Source organism: Oryctolagus cuniculus, chromosome 6 (genome assembly GCF_964237555.1).
Source record: "Oryctolagus cuniculus chromosome 6, mOryCun1.1, whole genome shotgun sequence".
Classification (NCBI taxonomy): Eukaryota; Metazoa; Chordata; class Mammalia; order Lagomorpha; family Leporidae; genus Oryctolagus; species Oryctolagus cuniculus.
This window is the reverse complement of record NC_091437.1, coordinates 117,528,819-117,552,907: the sequence shown is the minus strand read 5'-3', so window position 1 is coordinate 117,552,907 and position 24,089 is coordinate 117,528,819. Positions and strand designations below refer to the sequence as shown.

Genomic DNA, 24,089 nt, shown 5'->3' with positions numbered 1-24,089 from the left:
TATCAATGAATTGCAAGACAGTGCATGAAATGGTTCTGAACTGGAGAGAGGAAGTTGAAAGAACATTTGGGAGCAGTTAGAAAAACGCAAATATGGTGTTCACATTAAATAATGTTGTGTTGATATTAAATTTCTTAAGGTTGACAAGAATTCTGTGATTATTTAAGAGAATGCCCTTTTATGATATTCCACCTCAAGTGTTTGTGGGTAAAACATCATGATGTGGACAAAGTGCCCAAATGGTTCCAATAAAAATAAAAATAAACACAAATAGGTAGATGAATCAAATGCAGCAAGATACTATTAACTACTGATTTTGAATGAAGAATATAGAAAGTACTAAAATACCATTCTTGCAACTTTTCTATAAGATTAGAATTATTTCAAATGAAATTATTTCAAAATAAATAGTTTTAAAAGTTAGCACCTTGGGGCCGGAGCAGTGGCTCACTTGGTTAATCCTCTGCCTGCAGCGCCACATGGGCTCCAGGTTCTAGTCCCGGTTGCTCCTCTTCCAGTCCAGTTCTCTGCTGTGGCCCCGGAGGGCAGTGGAGGATGGCCCAAGTGCTTGGGCCCTGTACCCTCATGGGAGACCAGGAAGAAGCACCTGGCTCCTGGCTTCGGATCAGCGCAGCACGCCAGCCGTAGTGGCCATTTGGGGGGTGAACCAATGGAAGGAAGACCTTTCTCTCTCTCTCTCTCTCACTGCCTAACTCTGTCAAATAAATTTTAAAAAAATTTTTTTAAAGTTAGCACCTTAGGTATTAGCTGATGGGGTAGTACTTTGATGGATGTGATATGAAAAATATATCTTAAGAGTATTAATTAATTCTTTCAGTCATTCATTCCATATTCTATTGCACCAAGATGGAAAGTATACTAAAAATAAAAACTATGTCTGATGAAGAAAAATAATAAGAGATAGGGAATTTGAGGTGGTTACATATTTAAATTAGATGGTCACTGGGGGTTTCATTGACAAGGTCTTGCATGAATTCCCAGAAGTTGAAGTAGAGGAGGTCTTCATTAAGAGGAGAATACTGCAGGTAGAGAGAATACGGGAGCCTCATGAGAACTGTTTATCAGCCTCTCCATGGGATAAGGAGACCTGATTTTCAGATTTGCCAGTTTCTTTGATATAAATACTCCTACCTTAACCGAGTGCAAGCTGTGACTGGTTTGACAATTGGTTGGTACAGCTCCTGACAATTTAACAATCCACTCTCATAAGCCAGTAGGAGACCACCCCAAACACCACTGAGGATAAATAGAAGGCGCAGAAGTCTTGAGGCAGGAGGAGGTGCATGCTATGCACACTATATTTGGGACCAATGAAAGTGGCGCAGGAGTGAGCCAATGGCAGAGTGTAGTGAGTAACTTAGAAAAGTAATAAAACCCAATTTGGTAGGGCCCTGTGGATCGGGTAAGAACTTCAATTTATTCAAAATGAGCTGTAAAGCCTTTAGAAGAGTTTGATCAGGGAAGTGACATGATCTGACATTTACTTAGACAAAATCACTGGGGCTACTATCTTGGAAACAAACTGTGGGCAACAGGGGTGGAAACAGGGAGAGATGGCTACTGCAGTAACAGAGGGCAAAGGTGACAGTGCCTGGGACTAGAATCCCAGCAGTGGAGGTGTGGTGTATTTTGCAGTTAAAGCTTTCCGGATCTTCTAGTGGATGGGAGGAAGAAATGACAGAAACAAAGAGGTAAAAGATGACTGCAGGGGGTGGGGGCTGTGACACAGAAGGTTAAGCCTCTGCTTGCAGTGCCAGCATCCCATATGGGTGCCAGCTCATGTATCGGCTGCTCCATATCCAATCCACCTCCCTGCTAATATGGAGAATGGCTCAAGTGCTTGGGCCCCTGAACCCACATGCAGATGAAGCTCCTGGCTCCTGGCTTCAGCCTGGTCCAGCCCTGGCCATTGCTGCCATTTAGGGAACCAGCTTTTGTAGGATCTCTTCTCTCTCTCACCTTTCTCTCTATTTCTGACTTTCAAATAAATAAATAAAACCCTTTTTAAAAAGATGATTGCAAACTGTTTTCAGTGTTTATTTTAATTTTTAATTTTCAATTAATTTTTAACAGATTCAATGTGATTTGTAGTTTTTCTTTAAATATTTATTTATTTGACAGGCAGAGTTACAGATAGGCAGAGGCAGAGAGAGAGAGAGAGAGAGAGAGCGAGCGCGAGGTCTTCCATCCATTGATTCATTCACCAAATGGCCTCAATGGCCGGAGTTGGGTCTATTTGAAACAAGGAACCTGGAGCTTCCTCTGGGTCTCCCAGGTGAATGGAAAGGCCCACGCACTTGGGCCGTCTTTTATTGTTTTCCCAGGCACACATTAGCAGGGAGCTGGATCAGAGGGGTCAGCATCCGTATGGGATGCCAGCACCGCAGGTGGTGACTTTACCCACTATCCCATAGCTCTGGCCCCTGTTTTAGTTTTTGAGGTAACATATTTTAAGATTACATTATAGGGGCCAGCGCTGCAGTATAGTGGGTACTGAAGTGCTGGTATCTCATATGGGTGCCAGTTTGAGTCCCAGCTGCTCCACTTCCAATCCAGCTCTCTACTGTGGCCTGGGAAAGCAGTAGAAGATGGCCCAAGTCCTTGGGCCCCTGCACCCATGTGGGAGACCCAGAGGAAGTTCTTGGCTCCTGGCTTTGGGCTCAGCTCCAGTCGTTGCAGCCTTCTAGGGAGTGAACCAGCAGATGGAAGACCTCTCCCTCTCTCTCTGCCTCTGCCTCTCTGTAACTCTGCCTTTCAAATAAATAAATCTTTAAAAAAGATTACATTATAGTAAAAAAGACTTAATACTTCATCAAATAAGTTGAATAAGTAAAAAGCAAAAAGGAAAACTCTAGTGGAAATATAGATAATGGCTATAAACAGTAATTGAATGGAAAATTGGTCATTTCACCATTTCACCCATATACACACAGGTTTTGAATCAGTTTAGCAAAAGGATGGAGAGGATATTAGCAGAGAAAAGAAGACTGAGGAGGAACAAGTGTGGGGGAGTTTGGTTTTACATACCCTGGACTTGAGATCTGAACAGAGAAGGACAGTCCACACTGCCAGAGTAGATTCAGAGTAGCAGTCAGCTTGGAAGAGTGAGCACAGAACCCAGGAGTGGCTCACCTCAGTGGTGCTGTGATTTCTCTCACCCTCTGATTTCAGCAGTTTTTTCTCTCTTCCCTTTTCTTCCTATGTCCTGGAATTCTCCAAATTTCATTACACCTCATTTAAAAATGAAAATAAATGCAATTGACTTGTTGTAAACATGTACAAAAAGGGAAAGTTTAAAATGGAGTTCCCCTGCACAATCTAATTTTCTGAAGAAATCAGAAAGAAAAAATTTGAGTTATTTATGTTTTCTGCTATCCAAAATTGAGCACAGAGGGTGTAGATGTCACATAGAAATAAACTATCACCATAACAACAGAGAAATCTTGTTCTTGCAATAACAGTACCATCAGCATTGTTTTTGGAAAAATTAGATGTAAATAGCATTGAATTTTCAAGTTTTTTTTTTTAAATCAGTAAATAGTGTGACAGCACAGGTGGCAAAACACGTGCAGGTGAGGTCAAATGCAGATACTTTTGAATGAAGTTGCTGAATACATGTTTCCAAGCAGAATCTGTTTTCTCAGGGTTAGATGTTGTTTTAAAGGCTCCTGACTTCCCCAGCTAGAAGGGCTTGAGAGATGATCAGCTGCGACTGGTGAGGAGGCAATGCCAAGTCTCCAGTGTGTGCATGCACATTTCTTTTGCTCATAATTAATAGCCCCTGTGCTTGCTAAGTTTTTGGAAAGCAGCTCGAAGCCTACCCAGGTAATGCCTTCTGACAACGTTTTAAAGATCAGTTATGTCATATGGCTGCCTTTTAGAGAAAAAAAAAGTCATAATGCATAGCTGGGCCATATGGCATCCCTGAAGAATCAGCCGGATTGGACAGACATTCATTGGATAAGGTCCCACAGCACTTGGAAAAGAATGTAGTCCTGTTGCCAAAATGTGGCCTTTGTTAATCTCCTAACTATTATTGTGCAGAAACCAATTCATCTGTATTAATTATAAACAAATTTTAATTACTTCAGTAAAAGCCCATTATACCGATATCTGATGCCAAACAAGCTGTATTAACTCTTTGTAGGTCTCCAAAGCAAACACGAGGTGTTGGAACGTAGGTGTTTTATATGAAGCAGGAATTTCTCTAGCTGAGTGTAAAAATGCAGTTCTGACATTTCATTTTCCAGTTCTTTTAAGAGATCCCATGATGCTTTTGCTTTTCACAGACGATATCAAAAGGCAGCTTGATGCACGTAAGTTGCTAAAGGAAGATTATTCCTTAAGTCTGAGTGTTTAACTGAACTTTGTATTCTTTGCTTGAGACTTAAAAGTTTAAAAAAAAAAAAAGCAGTTTGTATCATACAGCAATGATTTGAAGTGACAGAAAACCACTTGATTAAAAAATGTGACCTGATTCAGCTTAAATATTCATCAACCAATCGTCTCTGATAGGTTCTGGAAAAGGTGAAACCAAACGTATTTTGTGAATCCAAGTATAATACCCTTAAAAAAATAAACATAAAAAAACAAATCACTAGCGTGTTTTATGGCAGCAGCTTGGCCAGGAAAGCTGGCTGGTCTTCCCCACACAGAAACTATCTGGTTTGCAGATGACACATGGTGGTTACTGTGTGTGCAGCCGTTGGGGTTGGACGAGATCCAGCTCGAGAACTCATCTGTGCGCAGCGGCACTGGAATCATCTTTGAATTCAGTTGCACTAATGTGTAGTTTTATTTTATTAGGCCAACCTTCAAAAGTTTCTCTTCCTCCTGGAAATCATTTCTTTTGGTATTCATATCACTTCTTGGACCTAAAAAGTTAAACAGTTTTAAACAAATAGAGCCACATCCTGCCTTCTTCTTCCATTAGACTTTGAAGTTTCTGATGTAAACTTCACATTATTTTCCCCTCATTTTATAAAATGAAATAATTTATTTTTATAATCAAAATGAGTAAATTCTAGAAAGCACTCTCTTCTGTAAATTGTCATTGGTGGAAACATGGCAAATAGTTTCAAACTATGTCATAACAGAATATGGGTATAGAGCATGTGGAAATAGATGAACACCAGTTATCTCAAGGTTTGGGATATTTTTATGTCTACAAATTAAATACATTACATAATGGATGGTTTTCAAGTTTTTTCTCCTACTCAAAAAGTCATTATAACTATTTGTCTTATTCCTAGAAGTTTGTGTTTCAACTACAGTTGAAAGTAATAGATTTTTAAATTTGGGGTATACAAAGCACCAAAGAAGTTTTTGAGGCTGTCTTCCTCACAAGTTGATAGAGCTCATCCCAGGTCACAAAGGTAGGAAAGGAGAAGCAGGAAGACCTTTCTCAGCTACCCATCCAGTAGTGTTTTCATTATTCTACGCTTTTTCATTTCAGTTATTATTGATCAAGAGAGAAGAGATTTACCTTGAGCCATAAAAACAAAGTGAAACAATGACCCTAAACTGCACAGCTTCTATACATGTAAATCAATTTCATGGTTTTCTCAATCACTTATAGGGATTGATTTGGTTCCTCTGGTGTGTGTTAAGTGTTAACACACCTGGCTACACAATCACATTGGGGATGAGCAGAGTTTGCTAGGGGAGGAGAATGAAATATGTGTCCTAGGGCACAGAATTCTCCAACAAACGTATCCTTAAGTCAGAGTCTCTTTGCTTATGCCCGGTTTTGAATGTTAAGATGGTAATTTCAAGCTAAAATACACACATATACGTTTTCAGCTCCACAACATTGTTATCATAATTACTAAAGTAGGAGATCCAGGAGTAGATGTTTAGCATAGCAATTAAGATGAAGCTTGGAATACCTGAATCCCATATTGGAATATCTGGATTGGAGTCTCTGTTCTGCTCTTGGGTCCAGCTTCCTGCTAATTCTCATGCTGAGAGACAGACACTGGTGGCTCAAGTACTTGAGTCCCTGTCACCCACGTAGAGACCTGAATTAAATTCCCAGCTCCTGCCCACCCCAAGTAATTAAGAACATTTTGGGGAGTGAACCAGCAGATGGAAGAGATTCTTTTTCTCTCTCTAAAACACACACAGACACACACACACCTCTTTGATTTTCTAATAAATTAAAATATGTAATTTTTTTTAGAAAATAGTAACTTATTTGAATTAAGCAAACAAAGGAAAAGCAAATTCCAGAGAACACATGAGCTCAGTGTGCAGCCCTCGTTCCATGTCATCAAACCCAGCCGAGTGCTAACTGCAACAGAACCTGCCACCTTGTGATTTTTTCAGTCATCTGTCAGTAAGTAGGGCAGCCTATGAAGCAGACCTCCGCTCACTGAAAACAAATGCACACGACCGCCTCCCCGGGGGCCAGATCATCAAAACTCAGGCCTACTTGCAGAAATCATAAAAATAATCACAAAACCACTTTTCTAAGTAGCCCCCTTTTATCTAGGTTTTAAAAAGATTCATAAATATCATGTCTCCTAATCTTTACAGTTTACATAATTAAAAAACTGAAATGATAAGAGTAAAATGCTGACCATTGTATTCCAAATATCAATACAATGAAATTATATTGATACTTACAACATATTGCCTATGAACTTCTGTACCTGACATAACTGGTTATATTGCTCAAAGTGGCATAAGTTGTCTCCTTAAAAGCTTTCCTCCCGGGGCAGGTGCTGTGGCGCAGCGGGTTAACGCCCTAGCCTGAAGTGCGGGCATCCCATATGGGTGCCGGTTCTAGTCCCGGCTGTTCCACTTCCTATCCAGCTCTCTGCTGTGGCCTGAGAAAGCAATGGAAGATGGCCCAAGTCCTTGGGCCCCTGCACCCACGTGGGAGACTCGGGGTTGGGGAGGAAGGCTCCTGGCTCCTGGCTCCTAGCTCCTGGCTCCTGGCTTCAGATCAGCGCAGCGCCTGCCATTGCAGCCAGTTGGGGAGTGAACCATTGGATGGGAGACCTCTCTCCCTCTCTCTCTGCCTCTCCTCTCTCTCTCTGTGTGTGTAACTCTGACTTTCAAATAAATAAATAAATGGTTTGTTTTTTTTTTAAAAAAAAAGCTTTCCTCCCTTTTCAATCTCAGAGACAGGTTCTATTTGCTTTGTGACATAATGAGTTAAGCTGCCACCTGCAACACTGGTGTCCCATGTGGGCACTGGTTTGAGTCCCAGCTGCTCCACTTCCAATCCAGCTCCCTGTTAATGTGCCTGGGAAAGCAGAGAAAGAAGGCCCAAGACTTTGGCCCCTGCACCCACATGGGAGACTCAGATGAAGCTCCTGGCTCTTGCCTTCCACCTAGCCCAGCCCTGGCCATTGCAGCCATTTGGGAAGTGAACCAGCAAATGGAAGATCTCTCTCTCTCTCTCTCTCTCTCTAACTCTGCCTTTCAAATAAGTAAAATAAATCTTAAAGAAAAAAATATAATTTACTGTATCTTATTTTTAAAAAAAGAAAGAAAAACATAATATTGGAAAACAATGGCTTGGAACTAACATTTGGCCTAGTGGTTAAGATTCTGCTTGGGGCATCCACAAAAATGCCTACATCCCATATTGAGTGACTGTGTTTGAGTCGCAGCTCTGCTTGTAATTCCTGGGAACGTGCATCCTTCAAGGCAGCAGGTGAGGATAAAAGTGGTTGGAAACCTGCCACTCACATGGGATAAATCTGAATTGAGTCCCCAGCTCCTGGCATTTGGGGAGTGAACCAGCAGATGGCGATTTCTTGCCCTATTCCTTTCCCTCTCAAGTAAATTAATAATTTTAAAAGGAAATAATGACCAGAGGTGAAGATGAAATGAGAATGAGGTATACAGTGTGGGAGCAGAGGAAAGGAGCTGTGGGAGAGAGTATAGGGTGGAGCACCAAAGAAATGATAAAACACAGGCATTCCCCATTTTATTATGCTTTACTGTGTTGCACTTTGCAGTTAATGCTTTTTGTACATATTGAAGGTTGTGGCTGCCTGCCCTTAGCAAATCTATTGGTGCCATTTTTCCAACAGCTCAGATGATCCTTAGCATGTTTTACCAGTGTTTTTAAATTAAAATATGCCCATTTTTTAAGATATAATGCTATTGCACACTTAATAGATATTTTATTGCACCGAGAAACCAAAACATTTGTCTGACTCACTTTATTGTGATATTTGCTTTATTGCAGTGGTCTGGAACCAAACCCACAATATTTACAAGATGTGCTGGTATGTTTCCCTATATCATTTTTTTCTTTCTGTCTTTAGCCCAGAAAATACTGTAGCAAAATGCCTGAGTTTGGGTATTTTATAGAGAGGTCCACTTGGTTCACAAATTCTTGTGCCTGAAAAGTTCAACATATGGCACTGGTGTCTGGTCAAGGTCCCAAGTGTTGCATCACACAATATGACCACAAAGTGGAAAGGAAAATAGCCATGTGCAGAAGGGGCTAAATTTGTTGGGTGGCGCTGCTTTATAACAATCCACTCGCAAGAACTAACCTGGTCCTGTGTGAAGTACATAAGGGTGGCACCGCCGAGACATAAGTATCTTCCTGTAGGCCCCATCTGTTTCATCTGTTCCCCTCCCCCCCACGGGCAGAGTGGACAGTGAGAGAGAGAGAGAGACAGAGAGAAAGGTCTTCCTTTGCCATTGGTTCACCCTCCAATGGCCGCCGCAACCAACGCGCTGCGGCTGGCACACTGTGCTGCTGATCCGATGCCAGGAGCCAGGTGCTTCTTCTGGTCTCCCATGCGGGTGCAGAGCCCAAGCACTTGGGCCATCCTCCACTGCATTCCTGGGCCACAGCAGAGAGCTGGCCTGGAAGAGGGGCAACCGGGACAGAATCCGGTGCCCTGACCAGGACTAGAACCCGGTGTGCTAGTGCCGCAGGCGGAGGATTAGCTTAGTGAGCCGCGGCGCCGGCCAAGCCCTATCTCTTAAAGATCCACCGACTCTCAATACCATTGCATAGGGGATCAAGCTTCTAACACCTGAAACTTTGGGGAACACACTCAAGCAGTATCCAAATCAGCACCTTCCAGTTTGGATCTGAGATGGAATCCAATGAGGGAGACATTTTTGACTCTGGGAAGCCAAGAGGTACCATTGTACTCTCCAGGAAATAATACAAAAATACATCCAGGTATATACCATAGCACTCTAGAATTACATAATATACTTTTTTTCCTTTTCAGAATTGACTTTTAGAATTCCTTTTAGAATTTTCCTTTTCAGGCTTCAAGAGGTGGGGAAGAAGTCCCTCAAGGTACCAGCAGGAGTCTCCTGGTTAAAACCTCCCACATCTAATCCCAGCTGTGTGGAAACAGAGGTATGGAGCATATGTCAACTCTGCCACTTTTGACATTTGTGGTCAGATAACTGTTATGGGGAACTGTCCTATCCATTGTAGGGTGTTTAGCAGTATTCCTTGTCTCTAGATGCTGTAACATGTTCCCTCCAGCTATAACAGATCAGAATGTCTCCAGTCTGCCAAATAACTTTTGAGAGGCAAATAGTCCCTACTTGAGAACCACTGGTATAGTGATGCAGCTCAGAAGAGGGGAACACCTGGCAGCATGAAGTCAGACCACCACTTGCCATCTTCATGCTCCCCATTGTGTGTGATGTCCATTCACTCCATTTTGCTTCACTGGGAAGAGTCAGTGGGTCATTATCATCATTTTGCAAATTTGACATGAACATCTAATGTGTATTTTTTTTAATTTTCTAATGACCCACCCTCTAGCCCATATTGCCTTCTATGAAAGAATCAATTGCCTATATGAGGAGGGTACAAAGAAGAGAGGACATGGAAAGGGGCATAATGAAAGTGTATCCTAGATTAACAGCAAATTGGTCCATATTTTAAATGGAAAATCAAGAACACAACATGGGCATTGCAGAGGCAGTGGGAAACAACTGAAAGGTGAAGTGCGCAGAGATGGCAGATTGCCTTTCTACAGGGAGGTACACAGAGGACATACAAAAGCAAAGATTAAAGACAGAATATCTGCCAAAAACAGGCACTCAAGTTACAGACTTCACTGATAAACATCCTTCCCATTCCACAGGAAAAGTGTTCAGTTAGTCAATTGACATCTGATTTGTGCTAAAAAACGATGCTGATAGAGAAATGCTACTTACGCCTTGACAATAAATTCAGACTCATTTCACGTCTTCTACACATTATCCCCTACCCCCACCCACCAAATCCCTCCTCTTGAGTCTGTCCCACATGGTGTCTTACAATCGGGCCTTGGAAAGTTGAGAGTTACAGCCAAAAGCAGCAAGAAAATGCCATGAAACTGGCAGTGTTCATTGTGGAAGGAGCCAGAGCATCTGCTTTTGAGCAGGGCTATGAAATAGAACCACAGGGGGAAGAAAGGCTATTAGGCCACCAGAAGCCAAAGGGGGAAAGCCACGGGAAGCCAGATTAAAAGTCTGAAAAGACTTGGAACTCTGAGTAAAGGATCAGTGGAAAGGGGTAGTAAAGCCAGGGTTGGCATATGGAACCACTTGAGGGGTGCCTGTAGTCAACCCAATAAAATCCTACACAGAGCCTGGTGTAAGAATGGCTGGAAACGGGTAAAGCAGGGGCCCTAAAGTACCAGCCGAGAAACCATGGCAAGATTGAACAGAGGGGTCAGAGTCAGAAGACAGATAGCATTAAAAGGCACGAATGCTGGCTTCTCTAAGATACAGAATTTTCTCTGCATGGCAAACAATTTTCTGAAATGTCCTAGGGTTCCTTCAAGAGATTTTCAGAGGTACATGCTGCCTCTGTTTCCTCTTTGTACCCTACATCTTCTCTGCCTTTCTCAGAAAGTACTTTTAATGCACCAGCATACTAATCCTAAAAACAATGTCACCTAGTTTTAGGTTTGAAACAGATCTCTTTTTATTTGTGTGTTAAGAAGAGAGGAGCTTCCGAGACCCAGTAAATTCAAAAGAAATGGAGTAGTATGAATTTCACTCGCTTTCTCTTTGGTGTTGGTCATATCACTTTTCTTGACCTGTATCTGGAGTTCAGACTGGCTAATGTTTTCTCAATCCAAGTTTGTGATAACTCTCACTTCTTTTTCTATCCTCACTGGCTGATTCTCTGACACTATAAACTGATGGAGAAGTGTATAATTTCTAATTTACAGGCCTGCAAGTGTTCTTGCTGTTTCTATCTGCACTTACAACACCTTGTTTATGTGAACTCAACTTCCCAGTTCAACAATATATAATAAATAGTTTTGTCTTGCAGAATTCTTTCCCAGGTTCCTACAACCCTTTTTTCCTTTCCAGGCGTTTGGGGGTGCTTCCTATCTGTAAATGAGTGCAGAAGCATGTAAGCAGTAGGGGATTCAGTACTCTGGGTTTCTCAAAAGCTGTACTCTTGCAGAAGTGGTGTGGTTCTCCTAAGTTCTAGTTGTACAAACTATAGGTCTTTGGGAATGGGGACAACGTGGTTGATGATAAGCAGTGCCTTCCTAGAAATATTGAGGCAGTTTCTGTTTTGAACAACAGAATTTAGCTATGCTTTAAGCTAAAGGGAAAAATCAGTCTCTTTTTTTTTTTTTTTATGTCTTTACAAGTAAAAGAGGCTTGATTGAGCTGCTCTTCAGCTACTATTTTTAAGTGAATATATTTAAAATATATAGACTTCTCTAATATGTTTAACAACCTGAAGAGGAAGATATGATTGTATTTGTAATTGCTTTGGCCTCCCAGGGTCCATATCCCTTTATTTTGTCAAGAGAATCCTGACTTCCTTTGGTAACTAGCTGTCCCCTTTTGGCTGCAGCTTTAGAGAGGGTGTATGAATGATCAAAGTGCTCTGCCTTGCCACTAGTCAAGAGATAGACATAAAACCAAGGCCAGACTTACATAGTCTCCAGAGTTCACGTAAAGAGTGGAGTAATATGAGAACAGAATAAATCATTGACACTTGTTCAACACTGAAGCCATTGGTTCTCGTTCTGTGCCTCCAGTGCTGACCCAACACTAGTCATTTTCTGGAGAGTGATTCTCCCACCCTTTCTTTAATTCTTTGGTACTTATGATTATCTATTTATAAGTAAATTTTTCAGAATAGATCCAGGATCCAGACTCAGTATATCTCTTTTCAATATACTTTAGTGGAATTCTTTCTATAGTAAGCTAGAAATTGTTGGTCAAAAATATTCAGTCTAATCTCATCACACAGAAAATATTGTTACTATCTAACTCATGTTGTGACAGGTTGTTTCAGAAAATTTGAATCTGCATGTTTCTTGTCAACTAGTTGATTACTCTCTTAGTTGACAGAGATTGCCTCTTTCTCTCTCCTTGTACCCCTAATCTAACATGTGAAGAAGAAATTGACTGAAAGAATTATTGGGTTGCAAGCCAAATATTACTGATATAAATAATAACTTAGAAACAATAAATACTAATTTCAGTGAATCTTAATGAATATGGGATTCTATAATTCATCAGAGAGAGAAACGATTGTGTTCAATTTTTCTACTAATATTTGAAATGTGGAAAAAGAAAGGACAACATCTTGCTGAGTGAAACAAGCTGGACACAGAAAGACAATACTGCATGTTCTCCCTTATATGTGGGAGTTAAAATTTCAAAAAGAAAAAAAAAAACAAATAAATGTCTACATATCAGTATTGCTGAAAATATTGTTTTGGAAAACCTTGTTTTATACCTTTGTGAAACCAATGGTTAAGAATGTTATACTATTATATATTTAATATCTATGATTACTTTAAAATTCATTATATATGGATATGATGGTCATTTTTCCATTCAATTATTGTTTACAGCCATTGTCTACATTCCTGCTAAAGTAGCATCTTTCTTGCTTTTTACTTATTAAACTTCTTATTCAGTGAAGTGCTAAAGTAGTAAGCCTTTTTACAATAATGTAAATTTAAAATATGTTATCAAAAAAAAACAAAAAAGAAAGAAAGGGAGCAAGAAAGAGGGTGGAGGGAGAGGGAGGAAGAAAATATCATTATGTTCTTAGAATTGTATCAACAAAGCACATTTAATCTGCTAAAAACTAATTAGAATTAAAATAAAATTTAAAAAATATTCATCACTCAAAAAAAAAAGAAAAAGAAAGGACAAATAATATTTAACTTTTCTAGGAAATGCTGAATCTTCAACTTTAGGTGAATGTATGAAATAATGGATAAATAATTTCCTTACTTCAAGTAAATTGATACACAAGCGATTCCACTTGCAATTTAATTTTAAAGCATGTATCAAATGTACTAACAAATACAAGATACTTTTTAAAATTCAGAAGCTGAGAAGTTTCCAAATCTAAATAATACAGAGCTCACATTGCATAATCCTTGCTGTTTCAGTCTTTGCTTCTCTCCCTTGCCATGAACAACAAAGCCAGAAATCAAGGGCAAAGACTCACCTCAACAGGCATCTGAATGACAAAATGTGAGTGGAGTTTGTTATTTGTATTCATTATTTCCTTTGGCAATTTATTCAGGAAATATTTGTGTTTCCTCCCTACAAATCAGCACCCAATATTTGTTGCCTTGTGTTGCAAATTCCTCAGAGTAGCATTTTGTAACAATTGTTGTGTTTAGTGTTGTTACATGCTTTCTTTTTTTTCTTGGTCAATAAGTTTATTGTTTTTATCAGAAAAAATATTCATAGAAAAGTGTTTGGCTTAGCTCTCAGCAGCCCACTCCTGAGCTCTGAGGAAGCTTGCTTTCTTTTAAGCTACCTGATCTTTCTTCTGGGCAAGGGACATTTTGGGACAGTTCCTCCTCTTCTTAACTTCTCTCTTAAGGGCTACTTCTCATACACTGGATTCTCTTGTATAGCCGCGTGGGCTTTCTTATACATCTCCTCCATCATGTCTGGAGTCACATTGTTCTTTATGTACTGAGAGCATTGTTTCTTGTAAGCACCTTCATCTTCTTCCATTAGGTAACGCATATTATCTGCAACATTCTGCCGCATAATGTGCTTCTGATGTACTTCTGCATTAAACTCCTGGCTTTCAGAATCATAACCAGGGAGCCCTTTGGTACTGTGAGGGATGAACAAGTCTCCATCCACAACTCCCTTCACGGCTCCAAACACTTTATTGCCAGTAGTAGTTCTGGCAAGGCCTGCTTCCAAATAGCAGGTGAAGGCACCAGGTTGACCATCAATGCTCTCCACATTGTATTTATCTCCAGTCACCTCCACTTGGCCTTCATAAATCTTGTCCATGCCAAACCTATTGAGAAGCCTGTGAGCCAGCAGCAGGCCAGTACAATATGCTGCAGCACAATTGGTCAGGCCAACTTTCACATCATACTTTGGTAGTTCGTGTGCATAAGCTACACAGGCTATCATATCCCCTTCTAAATAGGCATAAGCAATCTGACAAATGATATCTCTGGTAGTTACACGAACTATCATTCCATATTTGGGTGTGTTGTACTTATTTTTATTCTGGATCACCAAACGTTTCTGAGCACAGTAATCAGTTTTACCCTCTCACCATCTTCTAAACTTCACTTGGTATCTCTTAAAGTAGGCCTTGTTCTTAACAACTTTAACAAACCCCATCCTGCAGAACAGCGACACCTGCTACTGTGGCTCAACACAGACCTGCAGGTCCAGCAGCATACAGGGGGGAAAAAGTGTTACATGAATTTTTTTTTATTGCCTTCTAAGAAATAATCTGTTTCCCTCATGTAGGTAATTCAGGGGTGATTGTTTTACTACTGATAAAACTAATAATGTATATCTTACTTTTCCATATATTATTGCATTTGATCTTGGTAATAGCTATGAAGAGGGAAAACTTGTATACAGTTGTATCCACTTTATACATAAAAGTAGAATATTCACCAATGAAGTGTCTTGTGCAAGGTTATAGAGGTAGTTGTGGTACAGACCACAAGTTCATCCTGACTATAACTCCAAGGTTCTTTCTAATTATTTATATATATAATGAGAACAAATTTCATGTATTTCACATATACAGATTTAGGAGCACAGTATTACTTTCTTTCTTATTCTTCCTTTCTTATTCATTGTAATTTTTACAATGACATATTTTCAGTTTATTTAGTTTCTTTCAGTTACATCATGCATGAGTAAATTTTTCCTGTAAAGGATAAGATAGTAAATATTACGAACTTTGAGGCCATTGCATTATTTTTTTAAAGGAAAATGATTTATTTTCACCTTCTTTGTGCTTTTTTAATTTAATTTTTTATTTAAGGTAAACAAATTTCATGTAATTCATATTTCCAGATTTAGAAACGTAGTGATATTTCCCACCCCACCCTCCCTCCCAGCCGTGTTCCTACACTTCATCCTCCTTCCCCTCTTATTCTCTCTTAATTTTTACAATTATCTACTTTCAGTCTACTTTATATTCATGAGATTAATCCTATACTATGTAAAGAGTTCAACAAATAGTAAGGAAAAAACCCTTGTTCCTCAACAGTAGAGACAAGGGCTGCAAACAATCATCAAAGCTCAAAATGTCAACATCACTCCTATACATTACATTTTTGGTACTCTATTGGTTACCATAAATCAAGGAAAACATATGGTATCTGTCGTTTTGGGATTGGCTGACTTCACAAAGTGTGATGGCTTCCAGTTACATCAATTTTGTTGCAAAATACAGGATTTCATTTTTTTTTACAGTTGAGTTGTATCCCATTATATATATGTATACATATATAGTATATATGTGTATATATACATATACATGCGTGTATACTTGGCCTTCATAGATCTTGTCCATGACAAACCTATTGAGAAGCCTGCAAGCTTCTCATATATATATATATGTACACCACAATTTTTATATTGTACATGGTATTGTACATTTATATTACACATGTGGTATACACAGTATATGTATACATACATATACATATATATATGTACACCACAATTTTTTTATCTAGTCATCAGTTGATGGACAGAGGCCAATACATTCTGTCACAGCTACTCGACTCTGCCCTTCCATCAAGAAATTAGGTATAACAATATTCAATTTAATGAGTTTGGCTATGTTCCTATAAAGCTTTCTTTACAAAAACAAGTGCAGGCTGTAGTTAACTGACTTCTGAACTATATCTTTACTGCATTTAAGTGTAGATTTAACTGACATGAATTACTTATCACATATAAAGCATTATGTTGATGATTTTACTTCTCTCGAAAGACCAGAGACAATAGTAATGACAGGAAGCAGAGAAAGGAATAGGACACCTCATTTGAGCCAGATGCTCATGAGGTTTTCTAGGTAAGCAACATTGTAACTGGATCAGAAAAGAGCCTTTAATTTAAATCAATGGTCTTTAACATTTTGGGGGGTCGCAATACCTATGAGAATTGAATCACAATTATATGTCTTGTGTCAGAAAAACACACTTAAATATACACATCCTAAATATTGTACACAAATCCCAGGATATTGTGTCTTTTAAGCCTATTCAAAAATATACTAAATGGCAAAAGGCCTTGCTTTAAGAGTTTCAAGCTAAACATTTAAATTTTTGTTTTGTTATTCTTAGCATGTTAATGATTTTACTCTAGTGAATATTTTTTGTAAAAAATAAATTTTATCTGAATCTATTTTAATTACCTACTCCCATGGTGAAATAGTGGGTGGTTAATCTTTGTGTCAGTCATAGTTCTCAATAACTTTGTAGTCAAAGTTCCTCTACTGATGGTGGTTTTTCTTCCTGTTTGTTACTGGGACTAAAAATAATTCTCTATGGCCTTGTGTACACACCCCACATTGTATGCCTGGCAAGGATTTCCTTTGGCTTGCTGCTGAGATCATTAATTACAGATAATAATAATGAGAGCAATAGTAATGAAGATAATAATGTAGTTGTTAAGTGCAAGGACTCTAGAATAAAACTGATTTCAAATATCTGCTCTCCCACATTGCAGCTATGTGAATTTGGGCAAGATAGGTAATTGTTTTGAACCTGTTAACACTTTGAATCTATCTTTGTCTGCCAAATCAGGATAACAGTTCTGATCCTATATTTTTAGTGTTTACCATGTACTAGATTCTTTGCTAAGAATACTCATCACAACTACCTTATAGGAGTTACCCAATGTACAGATGAAGAAACTAAGGCACCTAGTATCATATTACTGCCCAAGGTCACACAAGTACAAATCAGTAGAGCCAAGCTTTGAACACAAATGGTTTTAGAATAGTTTCATCTCTAAATCACTAGACTTCAGTAACTCTCTAGCCATATTTTGTTGTAACGGTAAGTTAGATAATATATGTAGTGGAGGGCATTTGACCTGCAGTTTGGGAAGCCCACATATCATACCAGAGTGCCTGGGTTTGACCTCTGACTCCAGGTCCTAATTCCAAACTCCAAATGCAGACTCTGGGAGACTATACTGACAGCTTGAATGGTTGGCTGTGTGCCACCCGTGTGGGAGACCTGAATTACATTCCCAGATCCTGGCTTTGACTCACTTGCCATTCTGGGCATTTCAGGAGTGAACTGTAGATGAGAACTCTTTGTCTCTCTATGTCTCAAATAATCAATCAATGAGGCTAGTGCTTTGTGGCATAGCAGGTTAAGCCTACACCTATAGCCCTGGCATCCCATATGGGCGCCAGTTCATGTCCTGGGAAAGCATTATTAGATGACTCAAGTGTGTGAGCCCCTGAACTCACATCAGAGACCCAGAGGAAACTCCTGGCTTCAGATAGGCATAGCTTCTGCCATTTCAGTCATTTTGGGAGTGAACCAGCAGATGGAAGATCTTTCTCTTTCTCTCTTTCTTGGTGTGCCTCTAAATCTACCTCTCAAATAAATAAATACATCTTTAAAAAAAAAAAGGAAAAAATCAATTTATAAAAATAAAATAAAAATAAATAAATTTTAATGATTAATTAGATAATATGTGTCAATGTGTATCACAGCAGTTGATGCTAGTCAAAACAGTGTTGCCATATAGATATTTGAAGTCCATGTCTACTGTTTTGGTTTCCCAGCAGCTTTGTTTGGCTGAATCACCTATCTCAGGTTGTTGAGTTTCAGAGTATGCTGGCAGCTGCCTAAGTTTTTCAGAACACAAGTCTAGCCCATCCCATTCGAACACTAAAATAATCAGTGGTCATTTTTAGCATAGAAACACAATTTCGAAGGATCCAAAACAACAACAGCAAGAAGCATATCTAACAACTAGAGGAGCTCACCGAGGGAGAATCCTGTTTCTGCTCGCTGGAACAGTGACACGTTGGGTGGAGCTGCTTCTGCCAATTGCTGATTGCCAAAGAGTAGCTAGCTCTGTGCTGAATGGGGTTCCAAGAGATATTCCAGCGGACCCATGTTGCCAGGAAGCCTACTTATATCTCTGCCCAGCCAATCACTAAGCTCGCTTTTCAAGGTGGCCAGACATCCTATGGAATTGCACTGATACTGTGGGAATTAAAAAGAAATGAACATATTCCCCCCAATTATTCACTTCAATGTGGTCTACTGTGGGTTTTGGTCCTTTGGTCTGTTTTACAGTAATTCTCTACTTCAACTCTTATCTTTTTTTGATATCTAATAATTGACAAGACAAAACAAAATAAAATCAAAAATTGAGAACAGGATCTAGTGCTGTGATGTAGTAGACTAAGCCTCAGCCTGCAGTGCCGGCATCCAGTACGGGCATCAGTTCATGTCCCAGCTGCTCCTCTTGCGATCCAACTCTCTGCTATGGCCTGGGAAAGCAGAGGATGATGGCGTGGGCCCTTTTCCCACTTGGGGGGCCTGGAAGAAGCTCCTGGCTCCTGGGTTTGATTGGCCCAGCTCCAGCTGTTGTGGCCATTTGGTGAGTGACCAAGCAGATGGAAAAAATTTCTGTCTCTCCCTCTCTCTATAACTCTGTAACTCTCAAATAAATGAATAAAATATTTTAAAAAATTAAAAACAAAGAAACTGAGGTCAATATTTAAATTATCAGATCTATCTTCTTCAATATTCTCATGGATATGTAATTGCCAATCTGGCTTTACTATTTCATAGTCTATCTAAATATATATAAATATGAAATGCTGTGATAACTGATTTTATTGAAGCCCTATCTGTGATCCAATCACAGAAAAATTAAAAATTACAGATTTCTGAAGTTTTTTGGTAAGTGCTTCCTAGTAATGCAGGTTTGAGTTAGTATAACAATTCCCAGCAGGTGGAAGATCTCTGTGCCACCCTGCTCCTGAATAAAAAAAAAATAAACTTTTAAAATTAAAATACATATGTATCAGGGCCAGTGCTGTGGCTCAATGGGTTAAAGCCCTGGCCTGAAGCACTGGCATCCCATATGGGCACCGGTTAGAGTCCTGGCTGCTGCTTTCCCATCCAGCTCTCTGCTATGGCCCAGGATAGCAGTGGAAGATGGCCCAAGTCCTTGGGCCCCTGCATGCATGTGGGAGACCCGGAAGAAACTCCTGGCTCCTAGTTTTGGATCGGTGCAGCTCCGGCCATTGCGGCCATCTGGGGAGTGAACCATCAGATAGAAGACCTCTCTCTGTCTTTACGTCTCTCTGTAACTATGTCTTTCAAATAAATAAAGTAAATCTTTAATAAAATACATATGTATCTTCTTCAGGTCTCTAGAGTCAGAGTCATAAAGTGGATAAAGGTATAAGTGTGAAAAGATATAGTAAACATGACTAAAAAAGTGTTTCATTTAATGATCAATGATACTGTCTCACTCAGATGAACCTCAGTTCCTCAGTCAGAAATAGTGTTTCCAAGAATTTTTAGCAGTTCTTTTGTTGTGGAGAAATTGTACCTAAAGAAGACAAAGTAGAAACTGATTTTTCCTCCTGAAACTGAGCTCCTTCCTCGCATTTTAACTCTATCCAAATGTTTAGCTTTTCTACACAAATGGATGCTATGTCGTCTCTGCTTCAGGAAGCTCCAGAAAGAGGGCATTTGATTTTTCTATTCCTTTTCAAACAAAACCTGTATCACCACAGGAATAACATTTTCTGCTAGTTTTAAGCAACAGTTACTGTAAAATTCACCAAATGATATGTTAATCAAAGACTGGTTTTTAAAATAAACAAGTTAATTTCCAAAGAGAATTAATACTGTGGTGTAGTGGGTAAAGCCACCACCTGCAATGCCAGAATCCCATTTGGGCACTGTTTCATGTCCCAGCTGTTCCACTTCCAATCCAGCTCTCTGCTAATGTGCCTGAGAAAGCAGCAGGAAGGGGCCCAAGTGCTTGGTCCCCTGTACCTAAGTGAGAAACCTGGAGGAAGTTCCTGGCTCCTGGCTTCCGTCTGGCCCAGCCCCAGCCATTTGGCCATTTGGGAGTGAACCAGAGGATGAAAGACCTCTCCCTGTGTTTCCCTTTCTTTCTCTCCCTGCAACTCTTTCAAAATAAATAATTAAATCTCTTAGAGAGAGAGAGAGAGAGAGAGATTTAATCCAATTTGAATTGCTGGTATTTCTGTTGGTATAGAGGACATTTTTACTTCTTCTTTTTTTTTTTTAACTAATTCATTAGGCTGCACCACCAACCAATAAGGTTATTTTAAATTGTAAAAGAGAAATGATCTATAGTATTTGTGGTAGATAAGGCTCCTGCTCTGAAAGAATTTTTGAGAATGCTTCAGAACACAAAGAAAGTGAAATAGACTTCGATAACAGAAGTGCCAAGTAGGAGTGTGGCAAACTGGCCTCATTTATCCTTATAAAAGGTAAAGCTGCAGTTCAGTAAGGATTAGCAACTCAAGTTCTCAAGCAGCAAGAAAACGAAGTTAAGATTCAAACACATCTGTCTAACGCCAAAGTTTACTATATCATTTACTCATTCCACTTCTGGTTAACATTGTTTACTGCAAAATAACATTAACTAGATATACTTGCTTAAATGTAATAGGATAGTCATTAAGATATAGGTGACTAAAAGTATCTTAAATTTATTTTGGAATATGTGAAAAAATTTACATAAAGAACAAACTTTGGAGAGAGCATGAAAATATAGGCAACAGCATTCAGCATGAGGATAAATCAGAAGTAAAATAGCCCACTTCAGATTGTGCCACTTATTATATCAATCATCTAACAAGAATGAATAAGTGTTAAAATAAAATTTTGGAGAAGATGAGCTAAACCTAATGGTAGAGGCTGTTTTGTAACATAAAGGCATTTTTTCCCATTAAGAAAAGTCTGAGGAACAAATAGCATGTAGGAAGAGTAAGTCTAGAAATCTATTTTACAAGATACTGTATTATAGAGAATTTTTGTTACTTAAGTGGATTTTAGCTAATCTTACTACCAAAAATGATAAATGTGTTGATCTGTTTGACCACAGTAACTTCATCTTACTATCTGTATGTATCCCATAACATTATGTTGTAAACCACAAATACACATGACAAAAATCTGGATTTTAAAAAAGAAAAATCATCTGAAAGCCCAAGCTAAAACTTTGAGAATCTCATGGAAGTAGGGAGAACCTTATTAAACCACTACTCAATTCCCACTGGGAAGCTTGAGGATACACATTCAGCATGAGGATAAATCAGAAGTAAACTAGTCCTCTGATTGCCTACACTCAGAGCATAGAAGATGAGAAAATCCTAAATCTGTGATAAGGTGATCTCAGCTTGAAAAGAACAGTGTTGGGACGGGTCCTGTGGCACAGCGGGTTAACGCTGTGGCCTAGAGCACCAGCATTCCATAGGGACGCCAGTTCGAGACCCAGCTGCTCCACTTCCTATCCAGCTCTCTGCTATGGCCTGGGAAAGCAGTAGAAGATGGCCCAAGTCTTTGGGCCCCTGCACCCGCATGGGAGACCCAGAAGAAGCTCCTGGCTTCGGATCGGCATAGCTCCGGCCATGTGGCCATCTGGGGAGTAAACCAGCAGATGGAAGACCTCTCTCTTTCTTTCTCTGTCTCTCCTTCTCTCTCAGTGTAACTCTGACTTCCAAATAAATAAATAATTTAAAAAAATAAAAGTAGCCAGAGAGGGAGAGACAGAGACAGCAAGAGAGATCTTCCATCTGCTGGTTCATTCCACAAAAGCCTGCAGTTGTAATCACTGATGTCATAAATAAGAGTGTCAATTGTTAAATCAACAACAGGAGTCACTGTGTACTTGCTCCCAGGTAGGATCTCTGTCACTAATGTGTTGTATTATGAGAATTAACAGTCTTCAAACAGTACTTTGTGTGTCTGTGTGGGTGCAAACTGTTGAGATTTTTACTTAGAATAGAGTTGATCTTCTGTATATCAAGATAATTAAAAATGAATCTTAATGAAGAATGAGATGGGAGAGGGAGTAGGAGGTGGGGCAGTTTGGGGTATGGGAGGGCAGGTATAAGAGGAAGAACTGCTATATTCCAAAAGCTGTACCTATGAAATTTATACTTATTAAATAAAAGCTTTCAAAAAAAAAAAAAAAAAAAGCCTGCAATAGTCAGGACTGGGCCAGGCCAAAGCCAGGAGTCTCAAACTTCATCTGAGTCTACCACAAGGGTGATAGGAACTCCAGTACTTGCATTACCATCAGCTGTCTTCCAGGTACATTAGCAGAAAGTTGAATGAGAAGTGGTACTCCCATGTGGGATGCTGGTCTCCTAAGTGGCAACTTAAACCACTGTGCCACAAGACCCATCCAAAGAAATTATTTTTAAAAATATTCATTTATGGGGCTGGCACTGTGGTGCAGTGGGTTAAAGCCCAGGCCTGCAGCACCAGAATCCTGTATAGGTACCAGTTTGAGTTTTGCTGCTTCACTTCTGATCTAGCTCCCTGCCAATGCACCTGGGAAGGCATCAGAAGGTGGTCCAAGTCCTTGGGTCCCTACACCTACGCAGGAGACCCAGAAGAAGCTCCTGGCTCATGGCTTCAGATCCACTCAGCTCCGTCCATTGTGGCCACTTGGGGAGTGAGCCAACGGATTGAAGACCTCTCCCTCTCTCTCTCTCTCTCTGTCTCTACCTCTCTCAGTAACTCTGTCTTTCAAATAAATAAAAAAAAAATCTTTTTTAAAATAAGCATTTACTTGGGGTGGGGGGAGACAGAGCTCTCCCAACCACTACCCAAATGCCCACAGAAGCCAGGCTTGGGCCAGGCCAAAGCCAGGAGCCTGGAACCCAACCCAGATCTCCCATGTGGGTAACAGGGACACAAATACTTGAGCCACTATCTGTAGCTTCCTAGGGTATGCATTACTAGGAAGTAGGAATGGGAAGCAGAATAGTAGGTGCCTGTGGCACCAGCATCCCTTATGGGTACTGGTTCAAGCCCTGGCTGCACCACTTCTAATCCAACTCCAAGCAACGGAAGATGGTCCCTGACTTGGGATCGCCTCAGTTCTAGACATCATACCCATTTGGGAGTGAACCAGCAGATTGAAGACCTCTCTCTTTCTCTCTCTAGCTCTCCCTCTCCCTCTCCCTCTCCCTCTCCCTCCCTCTCTCTGTAATTCTGTCTTTCAAATAAATAAAAATAAATCTTAAAAAATAGAAGACTCATGACAGGACATAGATTTGGTAGAGATTTTAGAAATCATTTTAACCAACTGTATCACCTTACAGATAGAGACATTAAGATCTACAGAGGTGATTTGACTGAGGGCACATTGTTGACCAATGGCAGAGCCAGATCTTGGAGAGTATTGTCCAAGTTTCTGTGGTTGCCCATGGAGAAATGCTATGCTTGTGGCAGAAGATTCACTGCGAAAGGTGTTAAAAATATAATTTCAAGATTCAGTTCTTGCAGATTTTGATTTAATACATCTGAAAGGAGGCCAGTAAATCTGTATTTTTAAAGTAAATCAATTGCCATCATAAGTTAGTTGCTCCAAAGGAAGTTGAATTGTGGGTTATTTTAGCTGCTCTGGAAAGTGAGAATAGAAATTTTACCCTTAATTTTTCTTTCTTTGAAAAGACAGTTCTTTGTACTTCTGAGGAGCAGCAGGCCAGCCCTCTACCCATCTTTCACAGAACAGCTTAATGACAGTCAGCACATATTTAGCCAATTGACAGATTATGTGTGAAATCTGTAATTAGGCAGCTAATCTTTTTTGAAAAA

The 24,089-nt window shown here is 39.7% G+C and overlaps 1 pseudogene; it reads right to left on the bottom strand.

Moving 5' to 3' along the window:
* Positions 1–13,601: 13,601 nt before the first annotated feature.
* LOC100354853 (large ribosomal subunit protein uL18-like) lies at positions 13,602–14,607 on the bottom strand (annotated as a pseudogene).
* Between the last annotated feature and the right edge of the window lie 9,482 nt (positions 14,608–24,089).